This window comes from Ixodes scapularis, unplaced genomic scaffold (genome assembly GCF_016920785.2).
Source record: "Ixodes scapularis isolate PalLabHiFi unplaced genomic scaffold, ASM1692078v2 PGA_scaffold1__304_contigs__length_218370807, whole genome shotgun sequence".
NCBI classification, from domain to species: Eukaryota; Metazoa; Arthropoda; class Arachnida; order Ixodida; family Ixodidae; genus Ixodes; species Ixodes scapularis.
Window position 1 is genome coordinate 170,261,521 of NW_024609846.1, and position 16,369 is coordinate 170,277,889.

The 16,369-nt window shown below is 45.3% G+C and overlaps 1 protein-coding gene across 2 annotated transcripts in view; it reads right to left on the bottom strand.

Annotated features, from left to right (window-relative positions):
* The window catches only part of LOC115328311 (myeloid differentiation primary response protein MyD88-B), a 38,222-nt gene extending 34,412 nt beyond the window's left edge, over positions 1–3,810 (bottom strand). The window contains exon 1 of one of the 2 annotated variants that reach the window (XM_040218853.2): positions 3,452–3,810. The gene's annotated coding sequence lies outside the window, so the exon portion shown is untranslated. Of the gene's footprint in view, positions 1–3,431 lie in introns of both variants that reach the window. The other variant, XM_040218854.3, reaches the window with a different exon arrangement.
* Positions 3,811–16,369: the final 12,559 nt, after the last annotated feature.

Consider the following 16,369-nt stretch of genomic DNA (forward strand, 5'->3'; position numbering starts at 1 on the left):
ATATACCTCATCATCTTTAACGGCTGGGAGCTGGGAAAGGTTGTTTACCCACGCGTGATCGAGAAAACGCTATTTGCAGCCACACAGAGGCGAAGGGATCGACGAAACAAGAACGCTACAGTCAAAACAACTCTGCCAGCCGCAACGGAGTCCTTCCCAATGGCGCCGGCCGCCCAATGTTGTTGGACTCGTTCAGCGGATTTTCGCTATTGCCAGATTTTTTGAAAAGGGCCTATTACCAATACTATCCCAGTATGTACCCGATATTGGTAAGCTTGTCAAGCTGGGTATGACTGGCCATTGTTACCAGTATTACCCCAGTATATACCTAATATAGTCAAATATTGGGTCAAATCTAGGGTACGCCTCAACAATATTACCAATATTACCCAAGTATGTGCCCAATATTAGTTAATGTTTGGAAAAGTTTTGTGGTTGGCAATATTACCAATATTTCCCAGTATCTAACAATATTGGGAAATATTGGGCAAAGAGTTATATGGCTGGCTAATATTAACAATATTATTTGATTTGTGCCCTATATTGGCTAATATTGTGACAAACTTGGTATGACTGACTATTATTACCAATATTACCTCAGTATGTACCCAATATTGGTAAATATTGAAACAAGCTTGATATTCCTAGACAGCATCCCCAATATTACCCCAGTATGTGCCCAATATTGGTAATAACGGGACAAGCTTGGTAGGAACCCTTTTGAAGAAATGGCGAATCGACTCGTCATTGCGGCTCCGCACATACCGATCAGCGCACGCTGGTTCCCCTATTCAGGAGTTTGATCTGAAGGCTTTTAGCATGCCTGAAAAACAGGGGTATTAGTCTGCCTTGAGAGAGAAATTTAGACAGTGCAGTATAACCTGAGGGTCCATGTAGCATTGCATGTTCTTGAGTTGACTGCGGAATCGGCTGGTCTAACACCGTCTGTGTCATATTTTTGTCTCTGTCAAGCCTTCGTAATGGAGGCATACAAAAGAAATCATGTTTACATTTCATACAATTTAGATTGAATCCATGCTGCGTTTATTTGAGCTAAACAGCCACACAGAACCGCAAGCATAATCAATGAAACGTGCACTACTTTGAGACGAGCAGTTGCAGTGTCCAACCCCATGTCCCGCACACATTCCTCCCAAAACCACAGCCTCATTAAAGGGCACAACTCGTGACAACTCTCAAAGTCTCACAACAATGTGGTTGTGAAACTTTATTACGGGCTCAAAAATATACGAAAGAGTCAGACGAAGAGGACGGACAGGACAAACATCTTTTGTCCTGTCCATAACACCACGAAAGATGTTTGTCTTTATGATTAGATATTGAGAAGAAACAATGCTTACAAAAATAGTTCACATTTTTATCGGGCAAAATCTAACCTGACATCGAGCCCCAATGCATTTTTCCATAACAACAGCCCTAGCAATATTGTGACATTATCACTTACAGGGTTCAATTGCAAGACCATGTGTCAAGAAAACGCCACAGTGTCAACAAATCTGTGTTCATGAAAAGTTATTTACAAAATGCACGTGTTTCCATGAAACATATTTCAACTACCGTAAGATACTGGGGGACCACCCACCCCACTTTTACTGAAAACTGGGCTAATCTAGACCCCCCCCCCCCCCCCCTCCATGGGCACTCATGCAGTTGACGTATCATTTGCAGGATTTCCAAGTTTGGGGGGAAATGTTAGTAGTGGGTGCTTGGACGAAGTGGGCAGATTTTACGATACGTGATATGGACCCATGCAATGTATAGTATGGTGATTTCATAGTATTTTTCTTTCACATAGGCAGAGGAAGAGCCTGGGGGTAAAGCTTACTCCTTAAAGGGGTGCTCCAGCAAAATATTGATGGTCATTGATTTTTATAAAATTTTCACCATGAACAAAATATCTGCCCGTGGTTACGTCTACGAAATATTTAATAAAAATATCAATTTCCTATCGAGAAAATTATTTTGAAGTTTGTGCATACACCTCCAAATCACTTGTTGCCGCTCTACTTGCAACAACGATCGGGGACACTCGTAACACCAAATGTTGTATCCGAGAGCAAACGACACTCCCTGCTTCACACCGTTGCGCATTGTAGCGATAGAGAGGGTCTGCGTTGTGCAGTTCACAACTTAATAACAAATAAAACCTTCCATGCCGTTCTGCTTCGACACCGCATCTGGATCCACACGTCAGTGGATCGCAAATGTAGCCCCCACAGGAAGTCCCCTCACAGGCGATGCTGGTGGAACGAATACGAATGGTGAATCGTCTGAAATTTCGCACAGATAATCTTAAAAAGTTTGCTGGTCATTGCTTGACTAAGACTAGCTTGATGAATCATAGCCCACCATTTCCCAACAGACGATAGCAACGGCCTTCTGACTGCTTCTGACACTGAGCGAAATAGGCTCAAGCTGCCCATGTGCTGATGTTTATACATCTGATGTCGCAACAAGATGGCGGACCAGTAAGGTTGCAGGTTAGTTTCGGTTTCAGTCAACGTTACTAGAACAACTCAGTTGGGAAACTCACCCTTGAAACCCGGGCCACTCGAGTCTGCCGAGACCGAACTAGATATGATTATGGCGCCACCCTTTAGCGGCGAGTCAACAGGTGAAAGTTGCTTTATATAGCTACTGCGAGATGCCGCTGCGGGATGGCGCCACCGGACCTTGCACTACTCGACTGGACCAGTACATGCGGTCGTGCAGCTCCCTGAGCTGCCGTTGCGGGAGAAATGGTGGCGTTGCGATTGCGTCTTGCTCGGTTCTCGAGTACGGTTCAGAGCCACTTTGAGCAGGCGCCCATGGCACTTTCCCAAATTGTTCTAGTAATGTTGGTTTCATTTATATTGTATTTTAACCATTGAAAATTATTGAAAAATTTCCTTAGAAATTCATTTGCCGTACTCTTTGTACTCTTTCAATTGCTGTACTCTTTGTACACTTTTACTTGCTGTACTTTTTCAGAAAATATGTTTAGTTGAAAACGCTCAAATGGCGCCGGAGCTCCGCTCTAAGCCTCACATCAATCAATCAACGGTACTTTATTTCGATACCTGCAAGCATTACACCACCACAAAGAACCAAACGAAAAAGAAAGCCTTGTGGGTGGTTCAAGAGAGGGCGCGCACACGGTCCGCGGACCCGAGTTTTCCCTTCCCCGGGGCTTGTCACGCGCAGCTGAACTATGATGGTGAGAAACCCAGATGGCGCGTGCGAGTCGTAAATAATGACCAACTGCGAGAGACAAGGTGGGCGACACATTTAAGACATGATCAGATTGATAGACGGGCCTAATCGGCCAAAAAAACAGGATCGCAGTGCCAGGTGAACGGCGTCCGAGTTAAGTTACACGGAGTCACTGTCTGGTTATATATATTGAGGACAAAGAAAGACTTTACTAGTACCGTGAACGACGTGAACTTACCGTGAAGGTCTTGAGACAAGGTGGACACGCCACCTTCAGCTGACACCACTCTCAATTTTCGAGACAAACTTTCACAAACTTACTCGTGTCGGAACTGTCGGAAACTCCATACTTTACGCGGTTTACGTCACCCCAGCCAGCCGAGCCAGCCGAGCCGCCTAGCACGCGTCACAAGTCACGTGGTTTAGCAGTTGTGGCAGGTTGTGGCGCTCACGTTTTGCCCGTTTTGCCCATTTTGCCAAAAATTGTAGCGCAACTTTGACATGTGTATCTCCGACCGGTGTGTCGCGATCATTTCTGTCATTTCTATCCAGAGTTATTACAATGTACGTTATAGGTTATAAGCCGTGTTCCAAAATTTACTGGTTCAGCGTTCTATTCCTTTTCCAATCTGTGGTGTCGTGATCTGCCGGAGTAACTCGGATCCATTTGGGTAAAATTTGGAACACAGCTTTATCACCGTCCTACAGTGAGAAGCCTCCTCGGTGGGAAGCGATATGGATATGGATATGGTGGCTTAACCCTTTGTATCGGGCGATCACAGTTTTACACAAAACTGGATCTAGCCAAAAAAAAAAAAAAAAAAAAACAACCTAAATTTGATTGCCATTGCCCCCCACCCTCCTCACAGTTTTCCCCCACCAGTCCTCCAGTCTTCGCTTTGCGATTTCAACCACCCCGAGGCCGCCGACATCCCCCCGCTGACTGCGCTGGCCACCATGGTCTCGACTTCCCACTTCATTGATGCACGTCGTCTGCGTCGTCTGCCCCTGCCCTGTCGATGGTGTCGGTCCCAAGTCCAACCTTTTCAGACCCAGTGCAACCGCATAATCCACCAGATCTGGTGGCATCAGCGGTCTCAGCTCTCGGCACTCCATTATGATATGTTCAGCTGTCTCCTCCTGCTGGCCACATAGCTGGCATGTACCGTCCATCCCCGGTGTGTACTTGGACCTCAGGTGGCGTGTCCTCAACACTCCACTTCGTGCCTCGCACAGCAGCCCACTGCCCCTCGAGTTGTCGACGAAATCCACGCCCACAATGCTCTTCTTTTCCGCACCGTAGACGGCGAGGGACGGCCGCGCGCCTACCGCGGCGACCCATCTGGTCGTTTCTGTCTCCTTCACGCGTTCCCGCACCTGTTTCGCCGTCCCCGGAGATTCGACCTCGCACAGCAGCACCCGTGGTTTTTCAGGGTTTTCAGACGTCGCTTCAATACCAAAAAAAAAAAAAACGAAAGTGGCGTAGCATTGAATAAAATGTTAAAAAAAGCAAGTATTTGCTTTGATTTTATTTAATTTATATCTTTGGTTTGGAATAGGGTGCTATGAGTGTGCGCGCGGAAACTTCCCGCGTACTTTCTGAAACCGAAAATATTGGCCTGCGTGTGTTTACCCAATATTGGTTCCCCTCGTCCAAAAAAAGCCTGTTTCCGCGCAATGACGACAATACTAGGGTCATGCTGGGGCGGCGTAGGAAGGTAGGACTCTTAAAACGCCAGTCGGAGGCGCGCTGCAGGCATCAATAACGAAACTCAATCCGAAACCGACTGATTTCGCAGTAGATTCATCGTTGGAGTCGGAGGACTCGCTAGGAGCACCAGAGTTGCGCGATGGACAAGGCATCGTAATAAAGTATTTGAAAGACGTGAAGAAAGTATACACGGCCAGTAGATCGGCTACCTCGACGACGATCACTCGTTGAAGGAGTTTAAACGCACACTCACTATAGTTTTGCTGTGCTGTTTAACAATGTTCGTAATTCCAAAAAAGTGTGCTTATTATAATTATGTTTGAAATATATGCTTGTTTCTTTTTTTGTTTCAATTCTGTTACATCGCAAAGTTGTAACAAAAACAGTGACGAGTTTCAACAGGTGGTCATTTATTAAAAGACGGAAGTGCTTGCTTGTGTGTTTGGAAAAGAGGGGGGGGGGGGGGGGGGGGGGCCGCGTAGACCATTTTCCCTGGGGGGGGGGGGGGGGGGGGGGTGCTGCGCGTTATTTTTTTGCCAGAACTGGAGATTGAAGCTAACGAAAACACGCTGGAATTCCATTTGCCATGTATTTTGTCAATAAAGGCAACGTGCGCGTTAATTTGTTTACATGCCGCTACTAGAAGCTCGTTACATGGCACGTAAACAGCGTCTCAGTAAGGATCATGGCCCGGGCCTGGGCCCGGGGGGGGCTCTGCCCCTCCCCCCCCCCCCCCGGATTTCACCAGGGGGGGGGGGGGGGGGGGGGCACGAGCCCCGTTGCCCCCCATAGTCTACGCTTATGGGGGGGGGGGGGGGGGGCGGTGTTGACCTGAATTTTTTACGAAAAACGTTGGGGGGGGGGGGGGGGGGGGGGCGGACGGCATGGGCATAAAAAAGAGAGCAAGGTGGCGGTGGAGAAGAAAAATGAGAACTAAAATTATTCCTTATCTTTATCTTGTCTGTTGGTCTCCAATGTCCCTCTTTCCTTATAGTAAATCTTGTTTCAATTCACTATTTATTTATTTCAGCACGAGTAACGTTTAGTGCCGCAAAGGGTGAACCTATGGAATAGAGCGTCGCAGTGTTCAGTCCGATATAAAAACAGGTATGATTCTTCTTACAAAATGAGGCACCCTTTTGCCACATTTCGTTGCTTAATAATGCTGAATAAGAAAAAAGGAGGAATGTTTATTGTTACCCAATAATAATAAAAAGTAAACATAGTTCTAAAATGTACAGCGATTAAAGTTTGACAACATATATGTTCCGACTGGTGCTCCAACTCTGTGCAATGGAATTGAGTGCACGTACGCTCTCAGTGAAACAAATTGTTCTGTCTAATCTGTGCACATAGAGGCAATTAAGTCGCACTACCGTACAGAAAAAGACAGCTGCAAGTTACACAGCAACAATGCACATCAAGAAGATTGAGCTTTTTCCCAGCTTCAAGCTACTTCAAGATCATTTTACCCACTCACTCCATGTTTCACTGTGATAGCATTTAGGAGCTTGTCTTGCAGAGAATCCGGCGTCGGTGTTGGTGGGACCAAAAAATCCCATCATGGCAATGCGCGCAGCACGTGTGACGTCACATGACGCTATCGACTAGACCATACACTCACGCTTACACAGCTTCGGAACGAGTGCGGGTTTATAGAGAAGGCTTTGCAAACGGGGCCCAATAGCTCTATCGCATTCCACTCTTAAAGGCAAGCTTAAGCGTCTCCCAAGTTTTTTTTGTTATTTTTGAAGCACATGAAAGACAAAGAAAGTTTGATTTTATTACATATTTGGCATTTGCTGATACTAATTGGTTTATTTGACCCACCCCGTATTTGAATGGTTTCCATGTAGTATATGGAAACAATTGCTATAGACACAAAAAAAATATTTTAATAAGACAGTTTTATAAGCTTGCCATCTCAATAGTCAACGCCCCCAAGATGTGCCGTGCACAAAAGGCGTACATGCCTTAAAAACTTCCTGGATGGCTCAAAGTGCAACTGATGTTTCGCCAGACAACTTTGTCGCCATTCCACCCCTTCTTAGCTTCTCTCACTTCGTGCTTTGTTTATGCGAAATTCATTAAAACACATTATATAGTCATGTGTACGTAATAAAATCAAAGATGGACCCCAGCTCTTGCACTCTATGAATAATTCGAATTGAAATTTAGAATTCTTAATCTAATTAAATAAATATAAAGTTAGAGTTAGTAAAATAAACAAAATAATCCACTCTTAGTTTTTACTGTGGGAATAAATAAAAAAAGAACAAGTTTCATCAAGTGTAAATGAATGGTATTTTGTAAATAAAGAATACAATAGCACATGAAATATGTTGGCACCTTTTACAACATTTTCACAACTAAAGGTAAAAACTATATATAAACAAAATTGGCTTCTCAAGAAGGTAGGACGAGAGAAAGGAATGGCCAGGGAGGAGGAAGCAGGCGGAACGCTAGAGAGAGGAGAATGTTTCCCCCTCTTCTTTCCAGAGTTCCGTCTGCTTCCTCCTCCCCGGCCTTCCTATCCCTCGCCCTACCTTCATGAATTGCAGTACATGTTAAAGTATAGCACAATCCAGACACGCTTTAGCAGTTTTAGTAAGCTCACTTCACATATAGTTTTGCAATGTTTATAAAAAAATTAATTGAACATTCACACACAAAAAAATATTCCAAAGTTACAATCTGCAAAAGATCGCAAATTATTATTTTCATTGTGATTTTCACTTATACCTAGATTTTATGAAAACACATTTTGAGTTCAGAGAAAAATGTAATTGTCGTAAAATGTAGAAAAACAAACGCCCAACGTCTCCAAAATCCTCACTCCCAAACCCGCCTGAAAGGAGCTCTCTTCCGCACGCTACAAGACCTGCGGGGAAGCATCGTCCACACCGCTGCTGCTTCATGGCAATGCATCCATGTCGTGGGGGAAGCGCACTTAACAGAGCCAAATTACTGAAGAGTTGGTCAACTGTTGGAAACCAATTCAAAATTTTCTGTAAAGTTTGTTTATGAAGCTATAAATTATATAACTGACATCCAAAAGTTTAGAATATTCACACATGTCTGCATGGTGTAATACAAAGATGCTCTGCCAGTCATTTCTTGCCAGCCAATGTTCCCAGTAGTGTAATTCAGTGATTCATTGGACCCTTTGTTTACTATTGAGACTATACCACATCCCCAAGTAAGAAGGGTGTGAGAATGTAAAGTATCACTTATGTGGCTGTTAGATTTTTGTGGAATAACCTTGTATTCACGTTTATTAAAGATTTGGCAATTAAAAAAAAAAAATTGTTGTTCCTTTTATTACTGTGTATGCTGCATTAACACAACTCTTAGTCTTCTATTGCTATTTCACGCTAAAAGTTTAACAATTCTTGTTCTCTTTTGTCTGTATTCACTACGATAACATTTCCAAGTTAATAAGGTGCTGCTCTCTTTTTGTGCTGGCCTAGGGCTCCCCAGTTGGCAGATTCAAATCCTGGCTGAGGTGCCTGCAATCTTACAGAGGCTTATTGCATGTAACAGGGATTCGTCACATGCAAAAAAATCAAACCCCCAAATTTGCCTTTGTCCTACTTTTCCTACAATGTGCAATGCACTCTTACATAAATGATGTCTGCAAAAGAACCGATTCTGAGCTCCATAGCCAGAAGATGTGCTTTGTGGATGCCAGTTTTGATGCGGAAGCACATACTGTGCTGCATGTGTGGTAAGGCACAGCTTACTCATAAGAGAAATTCTTTCATATGGAATCTGATAAATCTAAAGGTGTCCTATGAGAACCATGCACTAATATTATTTTTGCTATTTATATAAAATGACGGAACTAGAAATGATTTTGCTGCAGTTTTGAGTGAATCTACAAGGATATTATGTCTTATTCAGATAGATTTACCACCAGGCTGCACCCTGCAGAAGGAAAAAGAATTCTCTAAAGACACGCTGTCAAGGCAGCACACCGCACTTTCGGCTCAAGGTGGTACTGGTGTAGTGTGTCACCAGAGAATTTTTGTAAGAACATCAGGGAAAGATTTACACTCTAGTTACCAGTTTCGCATGGAACTCGGCTATGCCAAACCCTTGGACGCAGATATTGCGTCTAAGATCAAAGTGCTCGCTCAAGAAGGTGTGGCATCCATAAATGAGGTGCAGAAATTACTGTTTTTTTTGTGGAGGATGAGCTTTCTTCTGACAAACAGAAGCCATCCGAGTCATGCTGTGCATTTGACCCAATGTGTCAGGATAGGTTCACGCATATTCAGTGTGCCATCCGTAAAGACAGGTACAGTCCTTGCGACCAAGAGAATACCATAAAACTAGTAGAGGAGATGAAAGCCAGAGACCCAGCTGCAAAAATTTTTTTTCTGTCCCTACCACAAGCATGAATTGCACTACCTCAGAAGTGCCCCAAAGCACTTTCTAAGCACCACCAACAAGTGCTTAATCACCAGATGATACGGTGGAAGTAGTCACAAAGGAATGTGATAAAAAAACTCCCTTGTCGCTATCAGACACCCTTCATGAAGTCTGCATTGCTGAAATATGCAGGGAATGTTATCTGTCTGGATGCGACAAACAAAACCACTGATTATGCCTTGCCACTTTTTTTTCTTGTAACCAAAGCACCGACAGGGTATGCCATTGTCGGTGCGTTTGTTGTACAGTTTGAAACTGCCGAGTGTATTGCAAAGGCACCAGAACTGTTTTGGCAGTGGTGCCCAGTCCTCGCACCCAAATTCTGGATGGTTGATTTCAGCAATGCTGAAATCAATGCAATTTCCTCAGTCTTTCCCAAGAGCCGCATTGCCCTTTGTGGCTTTCACCACAAAGAAGCTTGGGAAAGGTGATACAGAATGAAGGAAAACGGGGTGGTTGACAAAGACGCACTGCTAGCTTTTCGCAGACTTGCGCATATCAGGTCAAAAGAGGATATTAATGCTTCTTTCGAGTGCCTGTGGGCCTCCTGCTTCAGGAACTAGCTAACTGTAACAACCAATAAAGGAACGGAAGCCCAGAACAAAATGCAGGAGCACCACTTGAAATGCCACAGTGGACCTAAAAGTCTAACTGAATTGCTGCAGACATTGAAAACTTTTCTGAAAGACGGACAGATACTGTCGCGACCATTTATAACGAAGTGGGTTATAACGAAATAGCTGCTATAGGGAAGCAATAACGATTTCCCATTCCCATTTGCACTTTTTCAGTATATTGGTGTCTGCTTTTAGCGAAGGAAATTGAGTGGCTCCTGCAGATATAGCAAAAATAAATTTTGTGATACTGTAATTTAAAAAAAATCGAAGTCTAAAAGTTTACCAAGTTGCAGACCGCTGCGCTTTGTTGCCGCAACCGAGCAGCCACTCAGAACGGGCCGCGGACATGCTACAGATGACGATGCAGCCTCTGCATCGTCATTTGCTCCCCGCTCCTTATCTGGGAAGCTGCTTTTCCACATCGCACGCGGAGAAGTCACGGTGCGCCGACTTCTCCGCAGCAGCTACAACATATTGACGGAGAGAGCCTAAATTTAAGAGAGGGAGCAAAACCATCCAATGGAGAGCATTTTTAATTTAATGGTGGACTCCTCCTCGGCAGATTGGCACAAGTGCACCTGTATTTGGTTGTCTTGTGGCCAGCGTAGTGAGGAAACCGGCGGAGAGGTGGACACGTTTGTAGACAATGAACGCTTTTGACTCCTTGCAGGCTGCAGCTCGTTTTGCAAATGTGGCCCACAAACCACGTGACTCCGATCGAGCAGTTTCCAGGCTCTCTATACAGGCGAAGCACAAACTTGAGCCCTTGAGCACGAGCTCGGTGCCCTGAGCGCTTCTTTGCTTGCTTTGTGTTTAGTGTCGGCGTCGGTAGTTGGTGTGGTCACTCCGTTTGCGAGAGTCTAGCCTCGATCAAGCACCGATTCGGCGAATCATTGCCATTCAACAATGGCGAGTCCCAGCACTGCAGGCACCTCGACAGGAAAGATGAAGGCATTCTTCTTGAAACAAAAGCGTGTTACCATCCTCGACGAAGTGCACATAGACGTAAAGAATGCCGTCCTCTGCCGGCGTCCTCCGCGGCGGCCATTGCAGCGGTCAACACGCCCTGTACGTAGCTCACAGGTACTTTTTTCGATTGGAGCTTCTCGCAGTTGGCGAAAAGCGGCTCCGATCTAACAGAGCTCGTGCAGGGAAGCTTCAACCACTTTCTGCAGGCACAATAAACATGTGCTCGTAACTGCTCGTCTTTTCTTTTTTTTTTTTTTTTTTTAGTGTTACTTTTATGGAATCTAGATATAACGAAGAATTGGATTTAGCGAAGTGATTTCCGATTCCAGCTGACTTTGTTATAGCCGGTCTCGACACATTTCTTATTCAGACTTCCGGGTGTAAGACTCGTCTGTGCCGTCATTCTTGCAAGACAGGCCTCCTGCTGTGGTCAAGCACATGTTGCGGAGTTGCCACTTCGAGACCCCGGAATGGAATGGGAATGGAATGGCGGCAACGTTGAGGGGAATGGAATGGGAATGGAATTAGATGCCTTTTGCTCAAAATGGAATGGGAATGGAATAAGCCCAAATCTTTGTATTTTTGGGGGGAGGGGGGGGAAGGGGGCTATTCCGTTTAGCTGAGCCGAGCCAGTCAGTTGCTCAGAAATAAAATGAGTGGGAACCTGCTAGCCAGTGTGGAGCCATAGACTTATACTCAAAAAAATGCAATACAAAAAACAAGCATCAGCGCAAGGACCAGAGGGGGGAAGGGGGGGAGGGTGGCGGTGGTGCCTTTCACGGACGTGCAGGCGACGGGCTTCACTGATGTTACACGAGAGCGAAACAAGAGGCCAAGCACCAAGCAAAAGAAACGAAGGAAGCGGCAAAGAAAGAAACCGCCATGCACAGCTCATCTTCCTTCTTGTCCTTTTTTTTTTTGATGGCATGGAGAATGCACGCGCGCGCACAGACTGAGATTTGGCAGCGGGGGGCGACTCATAACTTGAAGAGCCCTGATAACTCATTGACTCGCATGCGGCCGAAAGATGATCAGTTATTGTTTTCTTATAGTTCGAGGAGCGTTGTTTAGCAGATGGTCAACCCTGCTGCCTTCCACATTGATTTGCGTGCACTCCTTTGAAGTGCGAAATCTGGGTTCGCTTCAGCATTAAAACAAAACAAGATTTACGTCTCTCTTCTCCTCTTGCGCTTTGCTCACACGTTTTTTTTTATACTACATTTTTGTGCAAGTCCGCCTTTTACTTGGGCTTTGTTCCAATGCTCGTTTCCTGTATTATATGTTTTACAGTCAAGTGGGTTAGGGTTACAAGCAAGCTAGCGAATGCCCACTCATTTCCTTTGACTTTAGTCTCTGCATACCTTGTTTCACCTTGCGATGGACCGCTGCAGACACTTCCAGTCACCCCACGCAATCCAGCACCGTGAGCTTAGTTAAGATCAGTGCTTTTTTGAGGCATTTAGCATTTTTTTGCAATTGTCTATGCATTTGATAATGTCAGCTTTATGCTGCTTATGCTGGAAACGCTGCACAAAGTAGCTATCAAGTGCCAATTTTTATGTTTAGGAATTAGAGGAACGGAATGGAACGATTCAGCCATTCCAGGAGTGGGAATGGGCCCAGTGTCCCCAAAGGAATTGAATAATTGAAAACTCTAGTTCCCGGAATGGAATTGGAATGGAATGGGGGTGCCCATTCCACAACACAACCTCATGCTGCCGAGGAGTTTTACGAAGTCCAGATAACGACAGTTGAGCTAGGGTGCACATTTTCCATTCAAAGTGCTGCCTCAGCAAATACATAATACCTTGTGATGTTCAGCAAACCAAGCTGCAGTTTCCCAAGTTTACAAAAATGCAGGCTGCCTTGCAAGCACTTTTGTGCCATATTTTTGCACGTCGAAGGTTGGTGCTTCGACAAGTTGCCTGCCTCTCGTTACAATGGTCCATTAGTGAGCCTTGGCAGCTTAACTCTCACAGACGCTGCAAACAGCACTCCCTGAGAAAGCTGCAAAAGCACAGCGGCTGATGCGAGTGGAAGTGAACACCATAACAGGGGCTCCACTCCCAGAATCAGGAATATGTGCGCTTAGAGCCAAAACCATTGCCAAATTTGATATGGAGAAAAGCCTATCATATATGTACTGCACTAGCCGAAACTTCAAATAATTGCTCGGACTGCTAGGCGAGTGCAGCTCCCTGCTTTAGGCGGAGACACCCCGTTGCTGGTCTTGGACTGCGGGGTTCACCTACAAAGGGGTGGTCAGGTCACCGCAAAAGGCAGTCGGGTAGCGTCAGTGTTACTATTGTCTTCCAGCTAGAGCGACACTGCCCCCCTTACCAAGAGGACCTGGCGCTCACGAGGACGTGGCGGAGAAAAGGCAGCCATGTTACGGGAAGCATGATCTCTCACCAACCATGAGGAGAGATTAAATAGAGGCCATTATTAAGACTTTCAGAGTTTAGCTTGGAAAGTCCAACAGTGTAATGCTGTTGCAATTTTATATTTATGCACACAATACTAGGATGTCAGCAAAACATTCACTTGGAGCTCTCCAGAATATTCACATTTTGTTTCTTTGAATGAGTAGAAGTGACATTCTCTCATAATTGCTTCAACAATTTAGTAACAATACAATGTTTTTTTGCACAAAGCCTGCTTATTTTCACTTTTATTGCAATATAAAGTTTATAACTGTACTATAAGTGTGAAAATGTCTCTCCCTGGTGTGATGTACCTCTCCTAAATGCGCTCGAATCACTGCATCAAAACACGCCTAAAGGGGTATTCACACAAGGGAGAAATCCCTCCTGCTCCCCGGGACGTGCATCACATGGCAACGTCATGCCTTCGCACGGAGCCATGCTGACATAGACATCCCAGGGGGATGGACGTGCTTCGGTCGGGCCGCATAAGCATTCTCATTCTCGTACAGCTTCAAAGACTCCGATATTAACTTAGAAAAGCTAAAGATCCTATAAACAGCCTTGGTGACTCCGAGCTAAATCCCATTTTTGGTTGTGAATTCTCGACTTTTTAAGCAATTCCTTCTAAAACAACAATCGCAAGAATGATAATATTGTAAGTGATTTCTGCAGCTAAGTCAGGTTGAAGGGTGGGTTGCATGCGCAGTGTGAAAAGCGCTGACATTGACGAGATATTTTAGAAGTGATATGACGGGTCACTGCAATCTACACGACGCTTATTCAGGATGACTCCGGATTACACTTAAAAGTGTGTAGGCATCGGATTGGTTGAAATTACCGATCACCAGGGAACCGAAAAAACGTCGTTCCCATGATTCCTCAAGTGCGGGCCGGGGCACTTGGGAGATTTTGCAAAATGGTTGATTGGCGGTATTTTGTTTGCATGTCTGGCAACTTTACAGATTTTGCTCAGCAGGATACCGGCAGTGGCATCGGGATCGCCCGACTTGTTGTGGCTTGTGCTGTTGCAGATGCCGTCCGAGGCACCCAAAGGACGACGTACGTTGTTGCCTGGCAACAGCTACCAGCTTGCATTATTTGTGGGCGAGGTAACTTTGGTAGCAGGCATTTCTCAACAGGTAAATTGCAGAGAATTAAGAGGCATGCAATACTAAAGAGCGGCAAGGTAGCAATATGATCCAAAGTGGGAGGTACTGTTTAAGGGGTCATGCTGGAGATAACACAACATTACCTCACCTTACTAGGCAGGGCCAATTGTAAGCCCAGTTTCAGGTCTTAACCAGCAAGATTGCTCGTACTTTCCAAATGTTTTCTGCAGATGTATGGGGGTTCTTCTGGCCATTGATACTTTTTAACTTGGAAATCTCCTATAGGTCAAGACTAGAGTAAATGGCACTTACACCAGGACGAGATGTTTTGGCCATGTTAGATGAGCACGTAGCAGCAGAGTTAAAAAATGTGGAAAATTTGCTTCCCGAGGACTTGGAGGGATACCAGCATGGCGAGAATATTTTTGTGAAATAAATCCTCAATGTTTATAAATTATACTTCCTGAAACCATTCTTTTGAAATTAATAAACATACATAAAACATTAAAAAATATATATATATATTTTTTTTTTTCCTAAGTTTTGAAGTTATTGGTAAGTAATTTTGAGCCGAATGCTACCCATTTTTTAGTGCCCATAATGCGGGAAAGATCAAGAATGGTATCTAAAAACCCCCGCTATGGTAAACCTAAAGCCTCGATGACCAGGCCAGCTTCCAACGTATTTCTCGCTACCAAAAAATCTTTCAGAAGCTTTCTACCATGCACTGGCCAGTCATGTTAGAGCATTTTCCTACACGGTGCTTCCCTTTTTGCTGCCCACAACACAGCCCTTTCTCACCTTTGACCGGTACACTATTTGTGCGTTGCATGCAGGCCCTCGCAGGCTATCGGGTGCTCCAAAAGGAGTCCACATTCTAGTTCACAGCTGTTACTTGTGCGACTAACAGAGCCGCACAGACTCTCGTAAAAACCCCGTCGAGCAACATTGGCGGTCCCCATTCCTTGGCGGTGCGAGATGAAAATCCTTGCCCAACGCCGATGCAGCGCTTGTTTTGGACACTGGCTGTTCAAGGCTGACGCAGCTTTGGTTTCCAATAGAAGTTAACAGCAGGCTAGATTAATAGATTTGTTGCAATACGTACAGCGCCACAATGGCAGGGGATTTCGGGAACCCTCGGTACAGATCACGTGCTTTCTCATTGCGTCACCGCAACTGTGCATGAGTCGCGGCAGCCACCGCCAGCAGCCATTGCAGCCATCTGCCGGAACGTTGCACGTCGTTGGCGGCGTACACATCTCTGCTGCCTGTGGTCCCTGGGTCGACTCTTGTCTGTGTTTTGGTGGTATTCACTTATTTGAAAACGTTATGTGTCGTAACTTACTTTCACATCTTGCAGTGTCACCGAATTCACTTATTTTGCACAGCAACCATGGCAGGGTTCGACAAAGCGTCGGTGTAGCAGACGAAGGAGTCGGTACAAAGAGATGAGAAAGGGGCAGCCTCACAAGCTAGCCAACCACTATACCCATTCCCCATTTCCGTGCACTTGTCAGACTCAGGTGCTCGAGCGTTGTTGCCTCGGTCACCTGCGCCTGCTCGCGTATGTCAAGCGGTATAGTCCGTTGCAACTCAAGAAGGTAGGATGGGGGAAAGGAAGCAGACTGAATGCTAAAGAGAGGAGGTTTCCCCTTCTCTTCTCCAGCATTCTGTTTGCTTCCTCTTCCCCGGCCTTCCTTTTTCTCGCCCTAATCTCCTGACTTGTAATGGACTACAGTGGAGGAAAGGATGAAAGGGCCGTACCGAAGATTCCCATAATTTGTTGTGCGGTGCGTGTGGGCTTTTAGGATTTTTGCAAAGGGTCTATTGGCCCAGCGGCTTTTAGGTGGAGTGCACTTCTGAATAGGTGTATTGCAAGAACACACAATC